The following is a 14547-nucleotide window of genomic DNA, read 5'->3' as shown; positions in this document are numbered from 1 at the left end:
TTCCTACCTCCTTTCCTCTTTTCTTTTCTCCCTCCCTCCCTTCTTTTTTCCTCCCTCCATCCTACCTTTCTTCCTTCCTTCCCTCCCTCCCTTCTATCCTCCCTCCCTCCTCCCTCCTTTCCTTCCTTCTTCCTCCCTTTCCTTCCTTCTTCCTCCCTCCCTCCCTTCTTTGACTCGAGGACAACAGGAGTGTTAAAAAGAGACGTACGTGTGTTTGGGAATAGTAGCCATATACTGTGTTTCCTAGGGAGAAGATAGTCGAGTGGAGAAGAAAAGACTGCAAGCATCGTCTGTTTGAACAAGTTTTTCTCTTATTTATTAATCTGACACAAGTGAATATTTATGCAGTTAAGTAGAGATGATCCAAATCAGTTAGATGATGCAGTACATTTACAATTTTTACAATAACTGCTTAAGTCTTTTATTAAGTGAAATTAACAAAAGGATTTTCGGCTTGCTGTCGCTGTAAATCATCATTTGTGTGTCTTTGTTGAGGTTTTTCACTTGTCAGGATTTTAAAAACTCAGATGTTATCTAAAAAAAAAAAAAAAGAACAAACTTTACCAAAGCTGCATCAGAGTCCTGTAAACTTCATATTATCACAGCAGAGCAAAAGCTGACACATCAGTTCTCACTTAAAGTAAAAGTTTACTCAGTATTCTCCTTTTTCCATTCACTGTTGGATTTCACCAAACAATTTAAATTATTATATATTTAAGGATCAAACTCCCCAAACCACAGAATGACGAAGAATTCTCCTGAGAAATGTCGCTACCTTTAGCCTCTTTGTTTATTTACTTACATATGTTCATTATGTAAGTTTGAAGGACTAGAAACCCAACAAAAACAAGTTTCTCGTGACTTTAACATAATAAAACACAAAGCTGTAGATTCCTTTTAAGGACACTGAGGTCACTTCTTCAGTTTTGTTTCTGGGAATTCAATGTAGTATTTTTTTTTATGTGTGTGAGAGAAACACTTCAGAGTCAAACTCTTATGATGCCAAAACATTTAAGAGATTTAGTGGTTCCCCAGCAGAATTATGTTCCTGGAAGTGTTGCAACAAAAATCACATTTAGGGTTTTTCAGGGGAACAAATAGAGTTCAGTGGTGACAGATTATTGAAACTTACAGCAGCTTTTGATATAATGTGTTGTTGACTTCACACAGAAAAAGACTCAGTTTAGACTTTATTGGCTAATCATCGTTAGCTCTTCTTAACTCAGCGACTTAAATGAAACGGTCTTCAAAAACTTCATTTAAAAAATGGAAAAACACACTTGGACAGGAAACATAGAGGTTAGAACTCTGTCTTATTGTTCGTCAGTATGTTTTACGTTTAGCGTAACAAGATAACGAGTCATTGAGGATTTAGTTTAAGAGTTATGGGTGAATTTAGCAAATCTAACACTAGCTTGAGAAACAGGTTTGCTGGAGTGTTTCAGTCCTGAATGGGGCTTTTTTTTTTTAACATAACCTTTAATCCTACAAAATTAACCATGTTTTAAAAAATGAATTCTTAGTTAGCTAATAATATGCTAATTCTTGGTTTTGGAAGTAATGCGAGGTTAGTACTCTTGGTAGTGAACTAGACATACTAACGTTTATTAAATATGTAAGATAAATCTACAGTCTAATCCATTCTTTACTTTTTTTTTATCATGGTTTTTGTTTTTTGAAAGGCTAACAACTATTACTTAGTATCTCTTATCTTCTTAGTTAAGGTTGCTAAACTATGATAAAGTTTATTTGGAGATTTTAAACCGTTTGGTGAATCCGACACTGCAGTTAAAACATTTCCATTTACCTTCTATGACTCTTGATGTGTCCATTTAAGCGTTGTTGATGTTTTTATTAATATGTGCAGTTGTGTATCAGCTTTGTATGTTCCTTGTCTGAAGGGATTTAAAATGGTGCATTTAAATTCACTGTTGCTGCGTGTAGATAATCGACTCTGAATATGTAAAATATGTACATACTTTGTGTAAATAAACAACTTAACAACTCAAACTGGTGAAGGAGGAGGAGGGGGGGGAGGGGCAAAAGAAAAATTGTGCACACACACACAGCTCCAAAGTCAACAGATTTATTTCCTTTAGCACTGAAGTTGTTCACAGTAACATCACAAGGGAATACATTGCCAGTGGTTATCCTGCTCAGTAGTAGCGCTCCGTGCTCCGAGTCCATTTATGTGTGCTCTGGATTCCCACAGTAGAAAAAGAGGAAAGCGAACAATGAAAGGTATTGCTTTTAATTTTTCTCTCTGATAACCCAACACCCACCCGGCTGGTCTGAGGTGAGCGACCCGATCGCCAGCGAGGTCCCTCTTTGAGAGAATGAGTAAGGGAGGGGATGCATTGCACGGTTACTGTGAGCGCACAGTAATCAAAAAGGAGGAAGAGGGCAAGAGGAAAATAAAAAAAAAACTAAAAAAAAAGGCAAATAAAAACAAATGCACATAAAAGAACATAAATACATAAATAAATGTGGTGAGAAAAAGGGAACAGGAGAACAATTCCAACAACGACATGCAAAGAAAAGACGAATGCTGAACATGCAAACAACCGTACGAGGTCAAAGCTAAGAGTAGGAATCCCCTTGGTTTTTTAAATAAGCTTGTCAGTAAACTCGGCTTATTTACAGAATGAGTGTTTGGTGAGATCTGAGTCATCATACAGAAGGGGGAAGAGAGAGAGAGAGAGAAAGAGGAGAAGGAGCCGACAATTATCAACAAAGGGTTTGTTCCTCTCGAAGAGGCTACGTCTACATTCTTAAATTACGGTAAATCATTTTTCCAAACGTATATTACAAGGTTTTTCTTTCGTCAAAAAAGCCGGGAAAAAGGAATTGAACGCTCACATAAACGTTTTTCAAGATTTCTTGGTCATCAAATAACTTAAACATGACAAAAATATCCTTAAATAATTTTGACGAAACATTCTCTACATCTTTCATATAAATAACGGAGAATAAATTAAATACCAAAAACAAACAAAAAAAAGACAAAATACAGTAAAAGTACAAAAATATACACAAGCAGTTCAATATTGTCTGAAACCTGCAGATAATTCAAAGAAACCTGAACAAGAGCAAAACTTTAAAAAATGCGCTAACATGGTGTAACTGAACCAAAAACCTGATTCACTTGTCATATGTGCAAAAAGAAAGAAAGAAAGAAAGAAAAAAAGAGACGTTTTTATCGTGGAGGCCTGATCACACCAGGAAGTGAAACAGTTGAAATGAATCAGTGCGTCTTTATGAAACATCGTTATGTTGTTCCTGTTTGGTGACGTACTTGCAAAGCTAGTCTGTTAATTTGCTTAACTTCTTAACTCCTTCTTTTCATTTTGTTCTTATATTGTACCTCATATCATTAGTGCTTTATTTTATAGGTCTGTCATTTTTAAAATGAGGACAATTTTCCAGTTGACGCTAGTTAAACCCAGTAGTGTTTTCGGCTGGTAATCTCCTGTAATTAGCACCAAATGTCATTGTTCTTTCTGGCAAAGTTCAAGAAAATTATCTGAAAACTAAAATAAATTGAATTAAATAACTAGTTTTTAAAGATGTGGAAGATAAAGACAATCTTTCAGGTAATGTTATTGTAACCCATAAGAGTCTTTTTATTGGCTGGTAAACTCTAAAGTCTGAAATTCGGAAAAAGTTCCTTAAATGAAAAGATAGTTTCCTCCTGTAATTAGTACCAAATGTCATAGTTATTTCTGGCAAAGTTCAAATGAAATTACCTGAAAACTCATAAAATGAATAAAATAACAGTTTTAAAGAGGTGGAAAAAGCCAGCTTGCCAAGTTCACGTTAGCACGCAATCTTGTTAGCTTGGTTGCTAACGGAACAATAAGTTCACACAGTTACATTAAATGATGGATTTGTTGACATTGACTCCTCTTTCATAACTATCTCTTTACCTGTTATTACTAGGAGCAAAGATTTTCATTCTCTAGAGTAAAACATTTATTTTAATGTCGTGCCAACGCTAATAAAAGCTTCAGCAGTTCAGAGTTCGACTAATCGAATGCTAACTACGTGTTCATAAGCAAGCAGACTCATTAGCTCGGTTGCTAACGGAACAATAGATTCACAGTTATTTCGAAAGACATTTGTAACATAAACCCTGTTTCGTAACTTTGTGTAGAGCAGTTTATACCCCCAACAGAGGAGGTAAAGTAAAACTAGACGGACTCTCTGTGTCGTAAATTCAACGTTTAAAATAAATGAGCGCAGATTTCAGTTTATTCCATTGGAACAATTTGATTTCTGCGTGAACCTTTTTTCTCCGTGTTAGTAACGCTGGTGTGACCGAACCTCCGCAGGAATAAGCTAAACATGGCAACACAAGTCTAAAACATAATGTCACAACTACACTTTTTTGTACATACGGAACATTATTTAGTCTGTACAACAGAATAGATCATTCATTTATGTAATATCACCTTCCCCCAAACCCCCCCCACCTACCCGTCGCCCCCCATTTATCATACTTCTATGGGCAACCCTTTTTAAAACTGCAAGAACCCATTTACAGAAACGCCGCAACACAGCGAGCTCAAAAAATCCTGCCGTTCACAAAGAAAGACGACATTTAAAAAGAATTACAATCCAGCCAGCGTTTTGTCCGTCTATCGGTCCGACCGTCCGTCTCAGCTTCTCCCACCGCTTCTTGTTTTGTCAAGCGTGTGCAAGTCATTACATCCCGCAAAGAAGTTTGTGTTGAGGAGTACATACAGTATGTGTTTCTTGTTTTGTTTTTTTACTTTTTATGTACATGTTGGGAGAAATAGAAGAAAGAGAAAAGTGGAGGAGGAGGATGAGGAAGAGGAGGAGGGATGTATGTGTGTGTAGATTGACAAACATCACTGTCTTAAGGCTTTTTTAAAATCTTTTTACAACTCTTCCGAGATGTGTTTGGTCTTGGTGGGGGCGATGTGGACTCTACTGATGCGGCCGGAGAAAGGACTCGAAGAGAGAGGAGAATGGGAAGGTTTTCTGGAGGAGGGGGGGGGGGGGGGGGGGGGGTGGTAGTGGTAGTGAAGCGAAGTGTGTGTGGGGGGAGTGAGGGGTGAGGGAAGGGTCCTTTGTCTTTTCTTCAGTTTCGGACTCTCTTGGCTGTCGGCCGGTCCCGAAGAGCCGCCGAGGTTAATAGTTATTATGGATCATTCCTGGTGGCAAAGACAAGTCAAGCCATCACACATGTGAGGAGGAAACAAACCCACTGAAAGACCCACCGGGACACAGAGAGGGACACAATGTAAAGGGGGGAGGGGGAGGGGGGCAAAGCTACATCTGCTACTTATTGTAAAATACTGATTTTTAACTTTTAATCTGAGATAGCCATTCCCATTATACAGTACAAAATTTATAGGCAAAAAGTAGATTTCCTTTTTTTTTTTTTTTATTGTTTATGTAGTTGTTGTTTTCACTCCTAGCTAAAGGGCAAAGTTAGCAGCTCTCCTCTGTCGTTCTCTTTGTTTTAATGACCTGATAACTGCTTTTTTCATCTAGTCATGCACAGCTACCGCTCCTTAAGGTTGTTCCTGTGTCCTGTTGCTGGCGGCCGTCTTTGTTTTGTCTTTGCCGGGGGGGCATTTAGAGTCATTGGGCGGGGGCTGGTTGGGCTTGCTGCTGGGGGCATGCTTGGCGGGGGAGCTAGGCGTGGCGGGAGCGCCAGGGGAGTGGGACGCTTGGATGTTCTTCTCGTCTGAAAAAAGCTGTTTAATTACGTCAAAGAAGTTACTCAACGGGCTGCCTACACAGACGGGAAGAAAAGAAAAAACAAAGAGAGAGAGAGAGAAAGAGAGAGAGAACAAACAACAGATGAGCAATGGGGTTAACGCGAGGAGAGGAGGTGGTGATGGAGGGATGAGAGGAGGACTGGAGCTAGAGAAAAGGAGACTCTTTAGCCGGAGGTGAAAGCTACAGGGAGATGTAAGGGTTATTAAAGCCAAAGGAGAGGTAGCACCAAAAGGAGCTAATACAGGGGAGCTAACGAAACGTCCCAAAAGTTTCGAAAGAAGTCAAAATGTTCGTGATTTTATATTTTTATCAATGTCGGCTTCAGAGTCTCAGTTTCACCCGCTGTGGAGAGCTAACAGGAGCACTGGAAGACAGTTCAAGCTATTAATACCAAAGATTAACTAAAAAAAAGAATATTTATATCAACCTACAACATACAGATTTAACCAGAGTCTCTTAAGGGTTATTAAATGAGCACATTATCTATTTTTTAATGCGTGAGGAACCACTGAACAAAGAAAGGTTGTCAAGTGATATCGTGACATGAGACAAGATATCGTCTTAGATTCTGGATATATCGTAATATCACGATATGTCATCAGAGTTGTGTTTTTCCTGGTTTTAAAGGCAGCATTTCAGTAAAATATATGATTTTCTGAACTTAACAGACTGTTCTAGTTTTGTCATTATATCCACATTACTGATGTTCTTTTGTGAAAACATCGACAGTCTCTACAATATTGTTGCAATATCGATATCGAGGTATTTGGTCTAAAATATCGTGATATTTGATTTTGTCCATATTGCCCAGCCCTACTTGGGGCAATTGTTGGTATAAAATTCTGCCCAAGAAAACATATTTTGTTTTTTTCCATTAAACTTAAAGGAACCTGCATCATTACTGTGGTATTCGAACATTAACGTGTATTCATGAAAACTAAAAAACCTTGAAATGGCAACGATTCCCAAATGTTAATTATACAATGATCTGACAAACAAAACTGATTTCCAAGTTTTCTGGGTTTTTAAAAAATTGTTAATAAAAGGCACACATTAACATTTTAAAGTCTGTCTTTAAGCTTAAATCTAAAATCTGAATATGTGTTGTCCTGAGTAAAATAAATACTTTAAAGTTAAATAAAATCTAATATGAGGTTTCATCAGTTCAGAAGTAGTTTAGTCTTTTTTACTATTAACTTTCAACTTTGTATTTTTCATGGTGGTATTCATAATGGTGTTTAATAAGTTTAATTTTTTATATAAATTAGTTCATTTATTTTATTTTAAAGTATTTTATCCTAAAAAGGATGTTGGCACCTTTGTTTGTTCATTATTATTTTTATTTGTTTTTTTTATAATTGTTTATTATTTAGTTGGGGAAGTTTTCACAGCCGGAAAACAAAGTACGCTGGAACTTTTATTTAATCATTATTATTATTTTTATTTAGTTTTTTTTATTGTCTGGAAATTTGACATCCAACCAAAGAAATGTTCAAAATAAATGTTCATTTGGGATTGTTTTTGCAGATAGTGTTTCTCAATTTTAAGAATAAGAGGACATTTTTGTCACTTTGAAAGATAAACATTTGATTCGTCCAAGTCAGAATATTAAAACCTTAAATTAGATTTTGCTTTTTCTCACAAACTTTTTAGCACACTTTTTTTTACGACCGTCTTCCAAAGCTCCCGTAAACTCTCCGTCACATCAACATCCATCTCTCAAGACAAAGGGGTTTTTTTTTGGTAAATGCTTTTAAAACAGTCATGAATGAATAAAATAAACATGCACCAATACAACACAGTACACACATTAATCCACAATCACTTATCGTCCCCAAAAGGTTAGTCTTCAAACACTTTGAAACATCTTTTATTCGCTTTGTGTTGTTTTTTTTTTGTTGTTGCTGATGAATAGAAACAAATGTCAGAGTGAAGGCTTGTGATAACTTACCATTATTTTCTCTCCGACAAACACAAGTGACGTGTGCGATTCTGGTGTCTGATATTTTTTATTTTCAGTGAATTTTAAATATGGAAAGTTTATGAGGAAGCAGGCGTTAAACCATGCAGAGGGTTACTAAGGTCAGTTGAGCCGCACACACACATAAACACATTCACACAATTAAATATGTTAAAATTATCAAGTCATTTATTCTGACTGTTATAAAACTTACTATAAAAACTGATTGACTGAAATAAGGTCCTTCTTTTAGCAACAGATAAGTCTCTCAATTAATTTGTGAAGAGGATTTAATGTGCAACCTCTTATCCATCAATCAAGCAGCTTTCATACAGGTTAATAATGTAGTTCAAAGTGCTTCACAGTTTGATTGACAAGCTGATAATAAGACTAAGTGTAGAAGAAATCAACAAATTACAAAGAAAAAATGATACCAATGCGAGAAAATAAGAATTTGAGTAAAATAAATAAGAGAGAGATTAAAAAAAGAGGTTAAAATAAAGATAAAAGAGATTTTTAGTTTAATAAAAGTTAGACTAAAACTAGGTTTAGGGGGCTCAAAAGACGAAAGAATCAGACGAATAAAAAACAAAGACGATAAAACCTGTAGAATAATAAAATAACATAAAATGAGAGGAAATAAAAATACTATAAACAATTCTTAATCCTCCTTCTGAGTGCTCATTACTGCCCCCCAGTGGCCGAATAGCAGAAAACACCCACCAGGACAGAGGTAGTAGTTGGTCTTTAAAAGCTTTGTTTAAAATATTGATTGATGGTCTTACAGGAGGAAAAACCTTCCCATCAGGCCTTTAAGACCAGTAAGACAACTCATTTACTGAGCATGCTCCATAAAGAATGAACCATTTTGGTATCTTCATACTTATTTATACTTATTTATACTTTTGTGTTATGCAATGTAATAAATATTGATCTGAAAGGGTTTAGCTTTACGTTGTTAATCTTCAAATTTAGTCATGTACATTTAGAGATGATACAACTCAATTAAGTTGATTGTCTTTTAAAATAATTTTTTTTTTCTTAATTGTGAAGATTTGCAGCTTTTTCTTGATGTATATGAGAATAAACTGACATTTTAGACTTGAATTCAGACAAAACAAGCAACTTGAAGACCTCACTGTGGACTTAACCTTTGTGTCGTCAAATTGACCCCGTCTGTTTTGACTGTTCCTTCTTTCCTCCCTTCCTTCCTTCCTTCCCTCCTTCTTTCCTTCCCTCCCTTCCTTCTTTCCTCTGTCCTTCTTCCCTTCCTCTTTTCCTTTTTCCCTCCCTTCCTTCCTTCCTCCCTCCCTTTCTTCTTCCTCCTTTCCTCCCTCCTTTCCTTCCTTCTCCCTCCCTTCCTTCCTTCTTCCTCCCTCCCTCCCTTTCTTCTTCCTCCCTTCCTTCCTCCTTTCCTTCCCTCCTTTCTTTCATTCCCTCTCTTCCTTCTTTTCCCTCCCTCCTTTCCTTCCTTCTTCCTCCCTTCCTTCGTTCCTTCTTCCTCCCTTCCTTCCTCGCTCCCTCTCTCCCTTTCTTCTTCCTCCTTTTCTTCCTTCATCCCTTCCTCCTTTCCTTCCTTCTTCTTCCTCCCTTCCTTCCTTCCTCCCTCCCTCCCTCCCTTCTTCCTCCCTTCCTCCCTTCCTTCCCTGACTCGAGGACAACAGGAGGGTTAAGGGAGATAATAAATAGCGTTTTCTCACTATTTAAAGACAAAATACTAATAAATAAACCAAGAAAATAATCTACAGGTAAATTAATAAAAGGAACAGTTAGTTTGAGCCAAGAGTTTTTTCATCTGTCTTCTAGAAAGAGTCAGTTTTCTTTATAAATGAATATCTGAGTTTCTCCAAAGAAACATCTCTGCTGTAAATGACTTGTTAAGATGAACATACGTGTTTTCCAGTTAACACACACACACAAACACACACACACACACGTGTTAGTGCAAACAGGGTGTGTTGGTGACAGGCCTCCACCACGCTGCCAGTGTGTGTTAAAAGCCAGAGGTAAAGGTGTTTTAAGCCGGGAGCTTCCGGTCTCTCTGGGTCTTACCACGCTTGGAGGATTTACTCGCTGCTGAGCGCTGAGAGCCATCTGAGAGCAGAGGACAGTGTGAGAAACACCGGCCGGCTCACCGAGGCCTCGACAGACTCACCGCCAGACAGCTGACGTCAAACATCAGCAACATCATCGCACTCCTTCTCTGTACGAGATGAACTCCAGACACAATGAATGTTCAGCTCGTTTAACACAGTTTCCTCTCTTTAAAATAAAGTTTTTTATGTGTTGAATTCAGGCGGGGAGTTCTGGTCCTCTGAAATGAGGCCAACGCGGAAGTAACTTAAAACTGCATTCTATCAAAAGGCCACCAGGGGGCGACCGTTTTTGTGTCAAAAGGACTTCCGTCTCTATACAAGTCAATGGAGAATTCACCAACTTCTCACTTGATTTCTAACCTCAGTAAACGTTTTCAAAATGTGTTTATGGTCTCAATCGCTAGTTTAAAGCCTTCTTCAATGCAGTATGATGTTCATTTGGGACATTTTGGCCTCCCTGATTTTATATGTGACGATAAAGCAGGGTATGCATTAGGGCGTGGCTACGTGGTGATTGACAGGTTGATTGGTTCACAGGTTCAGGAGGGCGCCTCATGCTCCTCCTGATGCCCATATAAGTAGAATCCCTGTTTTTATTTTTCCCAGCATGCACCTGAAATTTTCAAGATGGCGCTGCTCAGATCCGATACTATTGGCTTCCGAGCAGCAGTCCACAAACCAATGGGTGACGTCACGGATGTTACGTCCATTTCTTATATACAGTCTATGGTTGAATTGTAGCTGCAGGACTTTCCTATAACTTTTGTTCCTATCAATATTTCTGTTTCAGTCAAAAAATGGTCAAAGACCAGCTGCAAGGTATGTGACGTTTACTGGAGTTTACTTAATTTTTCTAGTTTAAACTTTTAATTTAATAAAGTTCAGCTAATATTAATTTGTAAAAATTCAAAAAACTCCCATAGAAATGTACCAACTCAGCAGCTTATGTACTTTGAATTATACGCAATAAAACACATTTGTTAGTGCAGTCTATAAATACCAATCAAAGGTGCATTCAAGATATTAATTACATTCTGTGATCAATTTTACATTCTTTTAATCTATCTGTATAAATAAGAAGAATTAACTACTTCTTCTTTCCTGTTTGTTTGATTTTAAAGGCTTGTCTTCATCCATTTATAGCTAATTGTAGGAGTTAGGCCTGTCACAATAATTATTTAATTATCGTACAATAACATAATTATCAGCATCATCATGTCTATATATGAACTTATTGTATGATACATGGACATGACCTTTGACCTCAGTATTGCCACACTTCACATTAGCAGCTAAGAGGCTTTTCATGTCACATTGGCTATATATTATCATTATCTGTGGTATCTTTAAATGACAATAATATCGTTTATCACGATTATTTCTGAGACAATATATCGTTGAATAGAAGTAGTTGCTATATGCTGTTTCCTAACCATGCCTTCAATGTAAAAGCCATACTATTACTTCCCTTTGCACAAACTTTGCCTTAAACATCAGAGTCCTTCTTTGAGGAGTCAGAGTTTTGCATGCTGCTTTTGCACTGTAATATATTTCTTATAATTTTATATGATTTGTGCTACAAACCATGAATATCACCAGTGTCTCAACAGGCTTTGAGCTCTTGAGAGTTCGTTTTAAATGCATGTTTCTCAAGTTGCTCACCATAAAGATAAGTGTAGCCTTACTGACTGAAATAAGAGTGCAAATAAGGCTTGTGCACATGCACCTAGTTCCACGTTATATATGATAATATTTTATTATAAAACAGAGTATATGCACTGTTTTATAAAGCTGATGAGAATAATGCTTATAGCTGGCTTTAATTATGAATCTAAAGGGTTTAATCTGCTGTAACCAGCTATCAGTATAAGTATCAGCCAATTGTATCGATGCAGATCAATCATGTTGGATTTAAGTCAAGATTTTAGCGACTTAATAATTTTATTTATTTAGTTTTTGTGTTATAATCAGGCTGGGAGCTCCGGTCCTCTGAACGGAGGCCCAACGCGGAAGTAACTTAGAACTGCATTCTATCAAAAGGCCACCAGGGGGCGACCGTTTTGGTGTCAAAAGGACTTCCGTCTCTATACAAGTCAATGGAGAATTCACCAACTTCTCACTTGATTTCTAACCTCAGTAAACGTTTTCAAAATGTGTTTATGGTCTCAATCGCTAGTTTAAAGCCTTCTTCAATGCAGTATGATGTTCATTTGGGACATTTTGGCCTCCCTGATTTTATATGTGACGATAAAGCAGGGTATGCATTAGGGCGTGGCTACGTGGTGATTGACAGGTTGATTGGTTCACAGGTTCAGGAGGGCGCCTCATGCTCCTCCTGATGCCCATATAAGTAGAATCCCTGTTTTTATTTTCCCCAGCATGCACCTCAAATTTTCAAGATGGCGCTGCTCAGATCCGAAACTATTGGCCTCCGAGCAGTAGTCCACAAATCACTGGGTGACGTCACGGATGTTACGTCCATTTCTTATATAAAGTCTATGGTTAAAATCTGTTGAGAAACAGGCTGAACATTCACTCTGGTGGATTTTACCTCTTTAAAATCAGTCTGACACTGCATCCACACATGATATCTGAACCACACACGCACTCACACACACAGAGGAGGCTTCAATATCATATGTTTGTAGAACTGTTAACGTTTCTTTTTTTTTTTTATCACATGCAGATTTTCTGTTTCATCGTCAGCAAACACAATCACATGTAGCGTGTTTTGTTTGCTCGCTCTTCAGTCAGTTTACATGCATGCTTTCATGTCAGTACATCAGTCCCGGATGTTGCAAACACACTCAAGTCGTGTGTTAACGCCGCCCGGAGAGCTCTGCCACACACACACACACACACACAGTTTGGCTGCTAACTCATTTAGCCAAACGTGATGCATGTGTGTGTGTGTGTGTGCAGCTCTCTGGGTCGGCGTTTTTCTTCAGCATGCGAGCGACTCAGATCATCCATGATGTGGCGTTAAAAAGTGAAGCTGTGGATGAGGAGAAGCAGGGAGGCGTGAGGAGGCAGGCCAGAGGAGGAGTGATAGAGTGACAGAGAGAGAGAGAGAGAGAGAGAGAGAGAGAGAGAAACTGAGATGTGGGTTATTGGCACATCTACATGGAGGAAGAGGAGGAGGAAGAGGAGGAGGAGGTGGTGACTGAGGTTGTGCATACAGTGCCTGATAACAGTTCCCATCTGTGGTAAGTGACTGGTCAGACTGGTGCTTTCTGCTCTCTTTGTGTTTTAAAGTGATAGTTTGTGTGTAAATCCTTTAATGAGAGAAACATTTATATCTGTCAGCTGATAAATGACAAGAAGATTTTAACACATTGATTTATTCATTTAAACTGAACGTAACTGTTTTGACTCAGCTTTATAATTAAGTTTATTTATTACATTTGTATTGAATTGTAAAACGTCCTGCCTGGTTTGTTTGTTGGTGACAATTGTTAAAAAAATAAAAAGTTCTTTCCTTCCCTCCCTTCCTTCTTTCATCTGTCCTTCTTTCCTTACTTCTTCCTCCCTCCTTCTTTCCTCCCTTCCTTCCTTCCTTCTTTCCTTCCCTCCTTCTTTCCTTCCCTCCCTTCCTTCTTTCATCTGTCCTTCTTTCCTTACTTCTTCCCTTCCTCTTTTCCTCCCTCCCCCTCCCTCCTTCCTTCCTTCCTTCTTTCCTCCCTCCCTCATTCCCTTCCTTCTTCCTCCCTTCCTTCCTTCCTTCCTTCCTTCCTTCCTTCCTTCCTTCCTTCCTTCCTTCCTTCTTTCCTTCCCTCCTTCCTTCCCTCTTTCTTTCCTTCTTTCATCTGTCCTTCCTTCCTTACTTCTTCCCTTCCTCTTTTCCTCCCTCCCCCCTCCCTCCTTCCTTCCTCCCTCCCTTCCTTCCTTCTTTCCTCCCTCCCTCATTCCCTTCCTTCTTCCTCCCTTCCTTCTTTCCTCCCTCCCTTCCTTCCTTCTTTCCTTCCCTCCTTCTTTCCTTCCCTCCCTTCCTTCTTTCATCTGTCCTTCTTTCCTTACTTCTTCCCTTCCTCTTTTCCTCCCCCCTCCCTCCTTCCTTCCTCCCTTCCTTCTTTCCTCCCTTCCTTCCTTCCTTCCTTCTTTCCTCCCTTCCTTCCTTCCCTCCTTCTTTCCTTCCCTCCCTTCCTTCTTTCATCTGTCCTTCTTTCCTTACTTCTTCCCTTCCTCTTTTCCTGCCTCCCCCCCTCCTTCATTCCTTCCTTCTTTCCTCCCTCCCTCCTTTCCTTCCTTCTTCCTCCCTTCCTTCCTTCTTTCCTTCCCTCCTAGTTTAATAGTTTATAGTTTCCAACAGTCTGACACTGTTGGTCTCCATTCAGATAAATGTTTGTGTGGTAAATTAAAAATTAAATATAATGGATTTTCTTCTTCACTGTCTTATTTAAATGTAGTTTTGTAGCTGATGCTTTCAGGAATGTAAAGAAAGTATAAAACAGCTGTGAGCTACAACCTGAGCTCCATTATTCTTTTCTTTTGTTGTTGACATTTTGGGAAATTGGCTCCATTAAAAGTTTGCTGACTCAGCTGTTAACGGATCCTGTTTGCAGTGTAGCTATTAATGTACAGACATCATATAATAGCTTTAATAGCTCTAATAGCTTAAATCACACTGAATCTAAAACTATGTGTATCATGTCTAAGTGTTAAAGTTGAACTGAGTTATGATTTAAAGAAGGAGCACGAGGCGTCTCACTCTGAAAACCTCTGAGACCATAAAGACGACCT

At 38.3% G+C, this 14547-nt stretch overlaps 1 pseudogene; it reads right to left on the bottom strand.

Moving 5' to 3' along the window:
- Positions 1 to 5540: 5540 nt before the first annotated feature.
- The window catches only part of LOC133977167 (serine/threonine-protein kinase BRSK2-like), a 28827-nt pseudogene continuing 19820 nt past the window's right edge, over positions 5541 to 14547 (bottom strand).

The sequence above is a fragment of the Scomber scombrus genome, unplaced genomic scaffold, assembly GCF_963691925.1.
Source record: "Scomber scombrus unplaced genomic scaffold, fScoSco1.1 SCAFFOLD_143, whole genome shotgun sequence".
NCBI lineage: Eukaryota > Metazoa > Chordata > Actinopteri > Scombriformes > Scombridae > Scomber > Scomber scombrus.
This window is presented reverse-complemented; position numbering and strand designations above follow the sequence as displayed.